Genomic DNA, 16,122 nt, shown 5'->3' with positions numbered 1-16,122 from the left:
GTCACTGGATATGTGCCCAGGCTCGCCACATTTGTAACAATTGAAGGGCCCCTTTGGAACAGGTTTACCTGTCGGGCCCCATTCTGCTTCGGGGGTGGGGGAGGCTGAGAACCTTGCTGCTGGTTCCCCTGGGAACTACTTTGGGGGCCTTTTTGGAACCCTTTCTGTTTTCCCCCTTATCCCCCCCACTCTTCTGCTGGGGACCCTGCCCACTCTTGGCGGAGTCTCCCACGGGACCCTTGTGGACCCTGGTGCTGAGCCAGCGGTCCGCCTCCTCAGCAAGCTTCCTCGGGTTGGACAGCTTGCTATCGATCAGGTGTTGGCGTAACTCAGGAAAACAGTGATCAGACAAGTGCTACGTATTCCCAGGCCGCTTAGTACATCCCCTAAACTTCTGTCTATACATTTCAGGGGTAAGCCCGTACCTGTTCATTAACGCTTCTTTCATGTGGGAATAGGATCTCTGATTTTCAACGGGCAAATCTAGCAAGGTATCTCGACCTTCGCTAAGGAACCTTCCCCACAACCCCGCTCCCCAATCCTTGTCAGGGACCCGGTGGGAGGACATGGCTACCTCGTATGCCCTAAACCACTGTCCTATGTCATCCCCCTTAAAGAACTCCTTAACTACGTCCTTCGGGATGTGCACTCTTGACTCTACCTGCACTGGCGATGTGCTGCCACCAGAGGGAGGATGATCCAAGCCTCTTTCTTTCAGGCTCATCTCCCTCATTTTCACTTCGTAATCCATTTGGTGCTTTCGCCCTTCCAGCGCCATTCTTTTGGTTTCAAGCTCCAGTTGGATTTTTAATTCTGCCAGCTTCCTTTCGTGATTCCTCGTTTCCTTCCTGTCCGCCAGCTCCTCTGGCGACAGGCCTTTTCCAAAGCTGTGCACGCTGTCCTGCCTTTCGAGGTCAATCAGATCCCCAAGTGCATTCTGCTCCTCAGTCGCATCTTGCTCCGCGAGGGCGTCTTGATCCTCCGGGGTCTTTCTGGACTCTATCCAGGCTTTCATGGCCTTGTAGAGCTGTGGCTTGTTTTTGCAACCAGCGTGCGGAACCTTGAGTTTCTTGCAAAAGAACTTCAGTTCATCCTTGGTGTATGTATCCAGCTTCGCGGCGTCCCACTCCACCTCCAACACCTCGGAGGTTGTGGATTCCGCTCCATCCAGGCTCTTTGTGCCCGGCATGGTTCTCGCACTCGGAATCTTCTTTCGGCAAAATTCAAAAAGCAAAGTCTGTGGCTAAGTAACTGGACTGTAATCACTGTGCAGTGGTCAGAAGCTCAGGTATAGATATCGCAAGTGTAAATTCGAAAATCCTCACCGCTGCGTCCAATGTAGGAAGGGGGAGTCTCTAGTTGGCGCAGTGCAACACTAGCGACAAGCAGGGACTCTCCTCTTCCTCGTCAGGGCTGAGGGTTACCTTCCAGACAACCTCTGCTTACCCTCTAGGTAGTGTGGCTTAAGCAGTCGTAGGCTAATCTTTGGGGCACATAGGGTTAAACACTTGCAATATTACACCTTCACAACCAACCCACCACACAATGAGACCAAACTGTATTCTGTAAAAATATATATCTTTATATAGATTTTAAGCAGGCTTATGAATACAGTTAACGCGCTTTCAAGTATCGGTTCCAAATTACTTAGTTCAAGTTGCCACAGTTCTTTCTAGCAATAAGCGTTCTTTAGGGCCCTCAGGCCGGTTCAACAAAGTTCTTGTGGAGCGGGCGGCTTCCAGGGGAGCTGTCCCACGTCGCGTTGCCTTCCCGGGGTCGCTGTTTGTTGCGGCTCTCAGCCGAGCAGGTCACGGGTCATCCGGGGCAGCGGTGCTCTGTGGCGGCAGGGTCCTTCCGTTGGCGTTCGCTCCGACCCTGGAGGCGGTGGCTGTGTGGTGGCGGCAAGTGGCAGTACGGTCCTCAAGTGCAGGACGTACCCAGCCAAGTGCCGGTGCAGCTGTGCGCTCACAGCTGGGCTGTCGGGCAAGATACCGACTCAGTGGACTCTCACAGGACAACTGTCCGTCTTTGCAAGTGGATTGGCTGCTCGTGGCGCAGTCAACTTGAGAGCTCGGACCGGACGGGTCCTCCTTCGCTTTGCTCTCGGGCTCCCGGTGCAGTTGCGGGCCAGCGGCGGCTGGACCTCACTTTGCTTTTGCTGTTTCTTTGGGCCCCGGTCACGGTGGTCAGGTGGATGTCGTTGCCTTGGAGGAGATTCCTCCGTCGGTACTGCAGCGATAAGCAGCACACACAGTCGCTTTCTTCAGGGTGTAGCGCCCACTGGTCCTGGGGCGCTGGTCAGGGGGCAAGTTCACCGCAAGCCCTTGGAGATCTCTTAGCAGAGTTTGGCACAAAGTCTTGTAAAGCAAAAGTCTCTCGTAGTCTTTCCTTTCTCCTCTCCTTCGGCAGCAAGGCACCAGACACAGGCAAGAGACAGCACCCTTCCTTGTCCTTCACGGTCCTTCTCGTCGGGCAGAGTTCCTTCTGTAGCCCAAACCGGATCTAACTTTCAAGGAGCAGGGCTCCTTCTTTTATAGGGCATTTCTTTTGTTCTCCCAGGCCAGGGGGGCCTTTGCATAGCCACTTTCAGTCCTTGAGTACTCCGGCGGGTGTAATCCGGCTTCTGCTTTCAGTGTGAGGGGCAGGCGCATCAGACGCCCCACAGGAGGTGGAGCCAGCATTGTGCGGACAGGGGCAGCCAGAGTACCTTGTTGATGGGGCTTCGCCCTTCCTGGGCCAGATGTCGGCTGAGTCATCAGTCGCTCCCCAGGAGGGTGGAGCCAGCATTGTGGTGGCAGAGCACAGCAAGTTCCAGAGTCAAGAGCCACTCCTGCCTCCCACTAAGGTGTAATCTGCGCATTCACCACCTGCCCTCTCCCCAACCCTGTCACTCACACATCCCAGACAGTCAGATACACATACCAGCAGAGGCGGGCCGAAATGGTTAGGCAAGCAAATGCTAACTTTCTAAAAGTTGTAAACAAAACGGAGTTTGGTCCTGGGACAGAGGGGCAGCTGGACCTAATTAAAGTAGAAAAATGAAAATGCTAGCCCTCGACCACTTATCTCACAATTTTTGTGAATACAAACAGACAAAAATGTTTTGTTTGTATGGGTGAATTTATTTTACCCTTTTCATAAATTTTAGTCTTATTTATAGAAACGTTTTTTGGTGAGAAAAGGCACAAAAATACAAACATTTACAATATTTACAGCTCACATGCATACAACTTTCATCCCACTATGACAACTAACATATATACAAGTAATCCACATAATTTTACATACTATATATACAAGCTTCTTTGTGAAGAAGAATTTCAATTGTAAACAACCACAAATAATAATTCTTTGTGGAGAGTCAAATTATTACGACGCCCAACCAGGGTCAAACAACAAAAGAGGCAACAAGAAAATAAATTTCAGATTCAGTAGTTGAAATTAGTGAATCAATTACAGAACAATGTTAAATCAGGGATGCCTAATTTGCTGTTATTTGCCAACGCGTTTCGAATCTGAGTCTGATCTCAGATTCTCCTCAGGGCTCTTTAAATGTAGATTCTGAAAAAGAGAGAGTAAGCTTGCTTTAGCCACTATACATCTACCTATTTTGTTCCCCTAGATAGAGAGATTGTTAAAACTTTTACCTCAAAAATGGAAGACGCGGTCCCGCGGTGCCATTTTCAGGAGAGGGCTTTAGTTTAAGCAGGGATTCTGTTAAAGAAATTGTGGTGGTTAAACAACCATCCAGAGACACACAGGATTTGTGGCTTCAAACCTTCAAAGCATGAAATGTCCTACCTTTAAATATGGCAAGTAATGTAGCTAATGTTTCTTTAAGCGCTGTGTTTATTTAGCTGTTCCGGCAGAACTGCTGCAGCCTAGAACATATAAACAAGAGCGGCACTGAGTATATGTGGGATTTTAAATTAACAATGACAAAGTATGCGGCGGAAGGAGGTTAAATCGTACCTGGTGACTGTGTTTTCGAGCAGAAGACTCGCTGCTCCGCCAGCCCGTAGCTCCTTCGTTATCGCGCGGGCGGCGAGCCGGGACCTAAGCACAATGTTCCCAACAGTTGGTGTGATTCACGCTGGTTTCTGGGGAAATATCGGGTATAACATTTAGCGCTGGGGCGCACAAACTTGCTCATCTAGATAACACGTTATGGTGCACAAGGACTAACCTTCCTCTCCAACTATTGCATCAGGAAATGCGAACCCATTGGTGTACTCAAACCATGTGGGCTTCCTACTAAATAACTATCCACCGCTAAGCATTATGGTCATTGTAGTGACTCCGAAAACATTTACAGGCGCAAAACTTCTGATAATGAGTTCAGTCCTGTTTGTGTGCTATTGAATTTTAGTATCAAATATGCTTCTTTTTGTAGAAGCAATTGTTCACTATTGGTGCCTGAATTCAATTGGTTTACATTAAACAGTACAGTCCATTTGAACTCATTTTCCCCATGGCTTTTGTCAATGAAATGTTGGACAAGTGGCGCTGTGAGAACTTTGTTCTTAATGCGTGACCTATGTTGCGTCATGCGTGTATTTACTTGCTGATTGGTCTTTCCGATATAGATTTTTGGGCAAGAACAAACAATGGCATAGACCACATTTTTGGTTCTACAGTTAGTAAAATTGGAGTGGGTCCACGTTGTGGTCGTATGTCCCTAGAAGGGAAAATCTTCCAACATACGACCACAACGTGGACCCACTCCAATTTTACTAACTGTAGAACAGTTAGCCTTCAATAGTGAGCTACGATTTTGGTTGTAAGTCACTACTAGGACATGCCACACACATCAGGGCTTGTCCTACCTTACACCTACAACGCACCCTGCCCGCAGGCCTACCATAGGGGTGACTAATATGTAGTCAAGGGAAGGTTCGGGGGCTGGCAAGTGGGTGCACTTGCCCAGCTAGCGTGACAGTACGAGACCGCACGCGGGTTCTGCGGGCGCAGTTCCCAGACACATCTTTACGGCTGCTACGGTGTCCCTCACCACCCCTTGTTGTAAATATTTGTGTCCACCCTAAGCGTGGAAGGGTATGCTCAGATGTGAGTCCCTTGCTCATTGCACCATCAGGATTCAAGCAAGCCGGGCCGAAGAGGCTGAAATGCCAGAAACCGGTCCCCGGTAGCTTGTTTCCTTCCCAGTGTAAGAATTGGCTTTTGTAGTTTGGTTTGCCCTGTTCCCATCATGCACTGGGACAGGAACAGACTAATTTGCATACAGCCAGGTTCTGAAACTGGGATGGTGCAGTGAGCTAAAAAACGGTGTTGGATCTAGCCCTGATCTCTTGACTGGGTGAGAGTATTCTGTTTAATTCAGAGACTCTGTCCCTCACCACCCCTTGTTGTAAATATTTGTGTCCACCCTAAGCGTGGAAGGGTATGCTCAGATGTGAGTCCCTTGCTCATTGCACCATCAGGATTCAAGCAAGCCGGGCCGAAGAGGCTGAAATGCCAGAAACCGGTCCCCGGTAGCTTGTTTCCTTCCCAGTGTAAGAATTGGCTTTTGTAGTTTGGTTTGCCCTGTTCCCATCATGCACTGGGACAGGAACAGACTAATTTGCATACAGCCAGGTTCTGAAACTGGGATGGTGCAGTGAGCTAAAAAACGGTGTTGGATCTAGCCCTGATCTCTTGACTGGGTGAGAGTATTCTGTTTAATTCAGAGACTCTGTCCCTCACCACCCCTTGTTGTAAATATTTGTGTCCACCCTAAGCGTGGAAGGGTATGCTCAGATGTGAGTCCCTTGCTCATTGCACCATCAGGATTCAAGCAAGCCGGGCCGAAGAGGCTGAAATGCCAGAAACCGGTCCCCGGTAGCTTGTTTCCTTCCCAGTGTAAGAATTGGCTTTTGTAGTTTGGTTTGCCCTGTTCCCATCATGCACTGGGACAGGAACAGACTAATTTGCATACAGCCAGGTTCTGAAACTGGGATGGTGCAGTGAGCTAAAAAACGGTGTTGGATCTAGCCCTGATCTCTTGACTGGGTGAGAGTATTCTGTTTAATTCAGAGACTCTGTCCCTCACCACCCCTTGTTGTAAATATTTGTGTCCACCCTAAGCGTGGAAGGGTATGCTCAGATGTGAGTCCCTTGCTCATTGCACCATCAGGATTCAAGCAAGCCGGGCCGAAGAGGCTGAAATGCCAGAAACCGGTCCCCGGTAGCTTGTTTCCTTCCCAGTGTAAGAATTGGCTTTTGTAGTTTGGTTTGCCCTGTTCCCATCATGCACTGGGACAGGAACAGACTAATTTGCATACAGCCAGGTTCTGAAACTGGGATGGTGCAGTGAGCTAAAAAACGGTGTTGGATCTAGCCCTGATCTCTTGACTGGGTGAGAGTATTCTGTTTAATTCAGAGACTCTGTCCCTCACCACCCCTTGTTGTAAATATTTGTGTCCACCCTAAGCGTGGAAGGGTATGCTCAGATGTGAGTCCCTTGCTCATTGCACCATCAGGATTCAAGCAAGCCGGGCCGAAGAGGCTGAAATGCCAGAAACCGGTCCCCGGTAGCTTGTTTCCTTCCCAGTGTAAGAATTGGCTTTTGTAGTTTGGTTTGCCCTGTTCCCATCATGCACTGGGACAGGAACAGACTAATTTGCATACAGCCAGGTTCTGAAACTGGGATGGTGCAGTGAGCTAAAAAACGGTGTTGGATCTAGCCCTGATCTCTTGACTGGGTGAGAGTATTCTGTTTAATTCAGAGACTCTGTCCCTCACCACCCCTTGTTGTAAATATTTGTGTCCACCCTAAGCGTGGAAGGGTATGCTCAGATGAGAGTCCCTTGCTCATTGCACCATCAGGATTCAAGCAAGCCGGGCCGAAGAGGCTGAAATGCCAGAAACCGGTCCCCGGTAGCTTGTTTCCTTCCCAGTGTAAGAATTGGCTTTTGTAGTTTGGTTTGCCCTGTTCCCATCATGCACTGGGACAGGAACAGACTAATTTGCATACAGCCAGGTTCTGAAACTGGGATGGTGCAGTGAGCTAAAAAACGGTGTTGGATCTAGCCCTGATCTCTTGACTGGGTGAGAGTATTCTGTTTAATTCAGAGACTCTGTCCCTCACCACCCCTTGTTGTAAATATTTGTGTCCACCCTAAGCGTGGAAGGGTATGCTCAGATGTGAGTCCCTTGCTCATTGCACCATCAGGATTCAAGCAAGCCGGGCCGAAGAGGCTGAAATGCCAGAAACCGGTCCCCGGTAGCTTGTTTCCTTCCCAGTGTAAGAATTGGCTTTTGTAGTTTGGTTTGCCCTGTTCCCATCATGCACTGGGACAGGAACAGACTAATTTGCATACAGCCAGGTTCTGAAACTGGGATGGTGCAGTGAGCTAAAAAACGGTGTTGGATCTAGCCCTGATCTCTTGACTGGGTGAGAGTATTCTGTTTAATTCAGAGACTCTGTCCCTCACCACCCCTTGTTGTAAATATTTGTGTCCACCCTAAGCGTGGAAGGGTATGCTCAGATGTGAGTCCCTTGCTCATTGCACCATCAGGATTCAAGCAAGCCGGGCCGAAGAGGCTGAAATGCCAGAAACCGGTCCCCGGTAGCTTGTTTCCTTCCCAGTGTAAGAATTGGCTTTTGTAGTTTGGTTTGCCCTGTTCCCATCATGCACTGGGACAGGAACAGACTAATTTGCATACAGCCAGGTTCTGAAACTGGGATGGTGCAGTGAGCTAAAAAACGGTGTTGGATCTAGCCCTGATCTCTTGACTGGGTGAGAGTATTCTGTTTAATTCAGAGACTCTGTCCCTCACCACCCCTTGTTGTAAATATTTGTGTCCACCCTAAGCGTGGAAGGGTATGCTCAGATGTGAGTCCCTTGCTCATTGCACCATCAGGATTCAAGCAAGCCGGGCCGAAGAGGCTGAAATGCCAGAAACCGGTCCCCGGTAGCTTGTTTCCTTCCCAGTGTAAGAATTGGCTTTTGTAGTTTGGTTTGCCCTGTTCCCATCATGCACTGGGACAGGAACAGACTAATTTGCATACAGCCAGGTTCTGAAACTGGGATGGTGCAGTGAGCTAAAAAACGGTGTTGGATCTAGCCCTGATCTCTTGACTGGGTGAGAGTATTCTGTTTAATTCAGAGACTCTGTCCCTCACCACCCCTTGTTGTAAATATTTGTGTCCACCCTAAGCGTGGAAGGGTATGCTCAGATGTGAGTCCCTTGCTCATTGCACCATCAGGATTCAAGCAAGCCGGGCCGAAGAGGCTGAAATGCCAGAAACCGGTCCCCGGTAGCTTGTTTCCTTCCCAGTGTAAGAATTGGCTTTTGTAGTTTGGTTTGCCCTGTTCCCATCATGCACTGGGACAGGAACAGACTAATTTGCATACAGCCAGGTTCTGAAACTGGGATGGTGCAGTGAGCTAAAAAACGGTGTTGGATCTAGCCCTGATCTCTTGACTGGGTGAGAGTATTCTGTTTAATTCAGAGACTCTGTCCCTCACCACCCCTTGTTGTAAATATTTGCTACGGTGGGTGGCGCAACCAGCGCTGCAGGCCCACCAGCAGTATTGGCATCTACAAGCCCCGGCACTCTCTAGTGCGCGTTACTAGGGACTAACAGTAAATCCAATGCACCAATCATGGATACCAATCGCATGTACAATTTACAGTAGGGAGCACTTGCACTGCGGCACGGGTCAGCCGTGGCGCAGTGCCCTGAGTATCGGAAAACCAGCAAAACATCGGAGGCACATCAGCAAAAAGTGGAAGGGAAACTCACACCAAGGTGCCAGGTCTAACAAACTCCGACAAAGCTGGTCTGAATGAAGACATCCCATAGATGTCACTCTAGGTTCCCAGAAACGGTGCCCCAGTTGAGGTCCGGCCTATACTGTAATGCGGAGTAGATGTTCATGTAGAAGAAGGGCTGGTTTTACCCCCTATAGATCAGCTGTGCCAGTATGATAAATACTCTCGACCACATGAAGACATATGGGATGTTTTATGATTAATAGGGTGCAGAATTTTTCTTCCCCTGGTTGGTGTCCCTTATGTACCAGTGTCGTGTACCAACACTTTATACACTACATGCAAAGCGATCCAGAGTTAAATAGACTTATCTTTCTCATTCTCAGCGCATAAGCACTAGGTATATGCGGTCATCGCTAAAATCATTTCACCACTATACATTTGTTTTGTGATCATCCATCAACATTTAGCAGGGCTTTAATAGCCAACAGTATTCTGATCCGGTGCTGCCATTGTACTTGCGATATGAGCCTGATGGAAAATTGTTGGATCCCTATAGGAAATCTTTATTATATAATAAAATGTGCCTGAAAAGTAAAAAATTCTTGTGTCAAATAATCAGGGCTACGAGCCGAATTCAAAGGGCACAGTGTAAATGTGAGCGTGAGCTCGTTCAGGGCTCGTAACTACATTTCCCGTGAACAAGTGCGAGAGCGCTTAGTGATGACGTGCTTGTCGCGACCCACGCTGGAGGTTCAAAGGTCAACACTCCATTCCGGTCTGCACCTCCCCGAGACAGCCCAGAAGGACGTCTGGAGTACCGACCGGACGGTGAGTGAAGCGCGCGGTAAGCGGATGTTGCTTCGCAGACAGGCCGCCCACTGGACTGCTGGTTTGCGTTTAGCGAGGGAACGAATCTGCTCTTGTACAAATGTAGCTGTTGCTACAATAGCCAGCGCTCGGTCCATTAAACAGACAAGAGAGAGCGAACAGAGCCGATTTCAGTAATGGGGCGTTCTAGCTCAGGACGCCGTTTTTTCCGATAATAATTTGCTACCAACAACGATGGGATACATAAAAGCAGCGCTAAGATATTCATGGTCAACATACAAAGAAAAGTCATTGTGAAGCACACTAGAGCATGCCTGTGTTCAGATTATCACGAACATACTTAGGTGAAGTCACAGGATATGTTTGCTGATTCCTAGGTGGTAAAATGAAGTCAGTTTCCTGACATGTCATACTAACCCGACATTCAATATGTTTTCCTTTTTTATGCTCATCAGTGCGGGGCTCCATGTACCTGAGCTGTGGCCAAGTGGGGTGGAGCGTTTCTCTCCTACAACTTTGGTGAGTGAGAGCAACCACTTTAAGCTTTGGAAGTGTGGTGTACTCTGTGAGGCACTAGATTTCGATTTTGTGACGAATCATCTAATGCATATAATTCTGGTATATTGTAACCAAACTGACTGACTGATCTGTTGGTTGTTGTCTTTTTGTATGTGTCTGCATGGGCATCACATCTCTACTGGGATCCTCTGGATTTCACTGAAGGTAGGAGAATGATGTACTACTGAAATACACAGGTGATAGTTTTCTCATTTTTTTCACTTTTCATTGAGCAGTCGCGAATTAGGTCCTGAAGAAAGCAGCAGGATACCTGAGAGGATCCATAATTTAGTCTGCAGAAACATGTTGACCATATACAAGGTTTAGTGGCTATTTGTTAAAACCACTAGTATCACACGCTTTTTTACATTGGTAATAGAAAGGTGTTTATTAAAATTATCTGTCCATTCTATTACCCAATTTTATCTGTTCACATCACAGTTCACACCCTTTCACTCTACACATGCACTGCTCTAGAGTTGTCTATCCACACCCTGACATATGAGAACAACAAAAGGTTTCCATTTCCATCATTACTATTGGCTTGAAACCTACCTTCCCGGTGTGAAGGAAACCCAAATGATGAACAGGGCGCCCAGGATCGACAACTGATGGGTATTTTTCCACGTAGGAAAGATGCTCATTTTTGAAGTAGTTTAAGTCTACCTCCAGATTCCAGACACATATTTGAGCCAACTGATTGATAGACCCACTGCTACTTTCTGTTGTGATAGGTCACATTGTCATCACATGCCATTTTCCCAGTGCATTGTACCATTTCCACAGTTTTCCCCAGATAAATGGTGCTATGAACCGTATAGCACTACTCGCCACCACGTTTAGAGGGTGATCTATTTCTCTTCCTACCCTGGAAAGAGAGTTACTCCAGCATTTTGTTGAAGGGAAACTCTAACTGTTTCCAGTGTCAGAAATAGTCAGATTGGGGTCTGTGAATGCTCACAAACTGACAAGGTGAATCATGCATGCAGTACAGTTACTAGTGTGTGATTCAACACATGCAAAATATGTACATCTGGCAGCTATCATCTGATTAGTTTTGTTTTCAAACATTGTTGAAAGAGCTGAGGACACAGACAAGCCCACTGACACCAAGAGAGAAACAGTAATAACAGTTAGTCACAGGCCCTGGCAAAACCCCTAGGCCTGCTCATCATGAGACCAATCTCCCTCCCAAACATTCTTGCTAAACTATTCACAGGCATTCTGGCACACAACATAGTCCGTTCATAATGGCCTTATGACTGCAAGCCACAGCAGTGGTGGGTTAATATTGGGCTGTTAATAAAATTGATAATTTCCAACACTGAGAAGACACTGGGTGTAGGAAGGTGGATATCTAACTATATGGTTACCCCAACTTTTTGCCTTGTGTTTTGCTGGTTTTCGACTTATTTGGCCTGGGATCCTGCTATTCGGAGCCCCAGGCTATCTGCTCTGCCTATAAAATGGACTCCGTGTACTTTAGGTACATACCAGATTGGGTATTGGGTCACCTCTGTGAGCCCCTGTGTAGTGTGCCATAGGTACCCAGGGCATAGGTGCATCCAAGGCCTACCATGGGCTGAAGCATGTATTATGCCACCCCTAGCTGGCCATCCAAACTGACACCACAGGTTGAAGGTGGTGTAATCACCCCTTACTTAGATATAGTATACCTATATCTACCTTTATATATAGACACATATGCACCTATAAGTCACTCCCATCGTAGGCCTCGACAATCCTCAAGGCAGAGTGCTTGGTTTTATGTGAGGGGGTGCCCTAGCATGAGCTGAGCCCCTCTGCAGCTTTCAGAACCATGTCCTTATAGCTGTTCTATGATATAGCCATACCATATACTCTTAAGTGCATTATAATCCTCGCGGTTAAATGCTAACTTTCGTGTGGCTTTATCAAAACATGTGGTGTAAGGTGTCAAACGCTTTGGAATACTACCCTCTCCCACCAATTCCGGCGGCGGGGTAGCATTCCACCCTTCTAGAGGGAAAAGACATGTATGTTACTGCTTTACCCGGTTAGAGTTAAACAGAGCTTCAGCATCACAAAATGGATGCTGCTGCCACAGACACCAGTCTGACCTCCTGCTGCTGGACGAAACTCCAGCAAGGGAGGCCTGGACAATGGTTTTCCTGTCGAGGGAGGTGCTAGGACCTCCCCAGACAGCCTGTAGTGTATTGGGGCAGTGTGGGTTGAATGGAACAATGCTTTTCCAGACACTGCCTGGGGCACACAAGATGCTCCATGCATAGCCCGGTTCAAACCAGTTGCTGGGGCACTCCAGCCCTGCTCTGGCACGATACTGGACAAAAGGTAAGGGGTGTAACCACCCCCTTCTCAGGTGCACCAATAGGAGGGACCTAGTGGGTAATCCAGCCCATTTTCTTAGTGTAAAGATAGGTGCTGTGTCCCCAGGACTTTAGATTATCCTGGAACAAAACTCTGAAATGAAACTCTTGGACCTTCGACATTCTATACCGACTAGAAGACTGAAGACATCTCCCTTGTGGTCAAGGAGTGACCACCCTGTGTAAACAGGGACCCCTGTCTTTAGTAACAAGCAAGGTAAATGCGGCAGTTGGCATTTGAGCTGATCCAGTGTGAATAGGAAAGCATTGTGGAAAAAGATGTCCGGAGTTACCTTTGTCATATATACTTCCTGAAGAGTTACCTTTGTTATACAGTTCATAAAGAGTTACCTTTGTTATACACTTCCTGAAGAGTTACCTTTGTTATACACTTCCTGAAGAGCTACCTAAGGTAGATACTTCCTGAAACTGAATTAACGGCAGCGCTTACTGATTCCTCTCTTTTTCCACAATCTGTTCTGTTTAAATGAAATCTTGTCCATGTATATCTACCCAAAACTGTACCTGTAGCACATGAGTGCTCTGTAGCTGCCCTTTGCTTAGTAATTTACTCTGAACAATGGTAAATCACCGTCTTTTCAGAAGTAAATACAATGTGACATGTTCAACCATAGTTTTAATGAAATATCCATGTATGGTAAAATGTTCCTTACTAAATTTCAAATATGGTAGAGAAGAGATGTCTTATCCAGCTGGTTAAATTTTGTGTATTCACATTGTATTACATTTGCATTTAGTAATATTACATTTCTTTACATCCAACAGAAAATAAGCCTTAAATGCACGGATTGATTTTGAATAATGAAGATAACACATCAAACCTGCAAAAATTGTCAAAAATAAGGAGCTCCAAAAACATCAGTGCAATCAGAGACAGAGGACAGATCCAGGAAGAAGCAGTCAAAGGCAATTCAGTGAGTGTCCGAGTCTGAGCTCTGTACCTCGACACCCCAAGACAAAGAAATGACCTCTACAAAATTAAGGCAACAAAACTGACAAACCACCTGCTGTATAAACAAGCGTCCAACACCAGCTTTGATCATGAGGCCGGTATGAGAGTTGGAGGAAGGTCTCGTGTCTATTTGGAATCCACAGCGGGGGAAAAAACATACCACTGCAATGAATGTGTAAAGAGCTTCTGTCAAATTTCAAACCTCTACACACATCAGAGAATACACACAGGGGAAAAACCGTACCAAAGCAATGAATGTGTGAAGAGCTTCTGTCGGTTACAAGAACTCCAAAAACATCAGCAAACCCACACAGGGGAAAAGCCATACCATTGCAAGGAATGTGTAAAGAGCTTCACTCAATTATCAAGCCTCCATAGACATCAGAGAATACACACGGGAAAAACCATACCATTGCAAGGAATGTGTAAAGAGCTTCAATCAAATTTCACAGCTCCGCACACATCAGAGAATACACACAGGGGGAAAACCATACCATTGCAGTGAATGTGTGAAGAGTTTCAGTACGTTAGCAAAACTCCAAACACATCAGCAAACACACACAGGGGAAAAACCATACCATTGCAGTGAATGTGTGAAGAGCTTCAGTCAAATTACATGTCTCCGCACACATCTGAGAATACACACAGGGGAAAAACCATACCATTGCAGTGAATGTGTGAAGAGTTTCAGTACGATAGCAAAACTCCAAACACATCAGCGAACACACACAGGGGAAAAACCATACCATTGCAGTGAATGTGTGAAGAGCTTCAGTCAAATTACATGTCTCCGCACACATCAGAGAATACACACAGGGGAAAAACCATACCATTGCAGTGAGTGTGTGAAGAGTTTCAGTACGATAGCAAAACTCCAAACACATCAGCGAACACACACAGGGGAAAAACCATACCAATGCAATGAATGTGTGAAGAGCTTCAGTCAAATGACATGTCTCCGCACACATCAGAGAATACACACAGGGGAAAAACCATACCAGTGCAGTGAATGTGTAAAGAGCTTCAGTCAGTTAACAGGCCTCCAGAGTCATCAGCGAATACACACAGGGGAAAAACCCTACCATTGCAGTGAATGTGTGAAGAGTTTCAGTACGTTAGCAGAACTCCAAACACATCAGCGAACACACAGAGGGGAAAAATCTTACCATTGCAGTGAATGTGTGAAGAGCTTCAGTCAAATTACATGTCTCCGCACACATCAGAGAATACACACAGGGGAAAAACCATACCATTGCAGTGAATGTGTGAAGAGCTTCAGTCAAATTACATGTCTCCGCACACATCAGAGAATACACACAGGGGAAAAACCATACCATTGCAGTGAATGTGTGAAGAGTTTCAGTACGATAGCAAAACTCCAAACACATCAGCGAACACACACAGGGGAAAAACCATACCAATGCAATGAATGTGTGAAGAGCTTCAGTCAAATTACATGTCTCCGCACACATCAGAGAATACACACAGGGGAAAAACCATACCAGTGCAGTGAATGTGTAAAGAGCTTCAGTCGGTTAACAGGCCTCCAGAGACATCAGCGAATACACACTGGGGAAAAACCCTACCATTGCAATGAATGTGGCAGTAGTTTTACTTACTCGTCAACATTAAGAATTCATCAGTGAGCTCACATAGGGGAAACAAATCTCTTAAATGCCATGAATGCTTGAAAAGCTGAAGTCCATTATCAATCCTAAACAGGCATCAGCGAACACACGCAGAAGAAAAGCCTTCAAGTGCAATGAATGTGTGAAGAAATGTAGTCAATTATCAAACCTATATAGACATCAGCTTACACACACTCTGTAAATACCGTACAACTGTAGTGAGTGTAGAAGTACCTTTAGGAAATCTTTCGCATTAAGGATTCATCAGTTAATGCTCACAGAGAAAAAACCTTTTAGGTGCAGTGAATGTGTGAATATCTTCTGTCAGTTATTAAACCTACGAATACATCAACTAACATACACAGAGTAAAAATGGGCATTGCAATTAATGTCAGAAGTGATTTTGTAAATTGCAAACACACCTGGGGTAAACCTTAGAATTGCACTAAAAGTGTGACGAGCTTTTGTCATTTTCTGATCCTACATAGCCTCGGCGAACACACACCTTCATTTAACTCTCTTAGAAATAATCCTAGTGATGCATTGAATTAAAAAAGAACTTAAGAACAATAACAATAATATTGACTCATCTGAGGACATAGACAGGAGCAGAACAGTCCAGTTATTGTGAGATGAAGGAATTACAGGAACAAGTATATAATTATGTGGGTTATTCAAATACCAGATGAATGAAGACTCGACTAGAAGAAATGAAGAAAACCAAAGATTAGTAGTATATTGAAAGTGTCTGTTCCCAGTGATTGTTCACTTCGGTACACATAGAAAAAACAACGTGATTTAACAGGAAATCCACTGGGAGACTAGCTCAATGTGGAATAAAAGAAAAGAAACGCTGGTGGTTTTTATTTGGCGATGAAGAGTTACAAAGAAAAACATCCAAGTGTTCCTGTTCATGCTACCTGTAAACGTGTAGGGATGAATATGATTCTGCCTGCACACATTGCTATATTAGCATAAGTGAGTTAGTTGCGAGAACGCCATATTGCTGCTTTTGCACATGTCACTACATGTCTCTGTTTTTATAAAG

The 16,122-nt window shown here is 46.2% G+C and overlaps 1 pseudogene; it reads left to right on the top strand.

The window, feature by feature from the left end:
- Nucleotides 1-13,546: 13,546 nt before the first annotated feature.
- LOC147737607 (uncharacterized) lies at nt 13,547-15,092 on the top strand (annotated as a pseudogene).
- The last annotated feature ends 1,030 nt before the right edge of the window (nt 15,093-16,122 follow it).

The sequence above is a fragment of the Lissotriton vulgaris genome, chromosome 1_1 (genome assembly GCF_964263255.1).
Source record: "Lissotriton vulgaris chromosome 1_1, aLisVul1.2, whole genome shotgun sequence".
NCBI lineage: Eukaryota > Metazoa > Chordata > Amphibia > Caudata > Salamandridae > Lissotriton > Lissotriton vulgaris.
The sequence above is the reverse complement of the archived record's forward strand: the minus strand, read 5'-3'. Positions and strand labels throughout refer to the sequence as shown.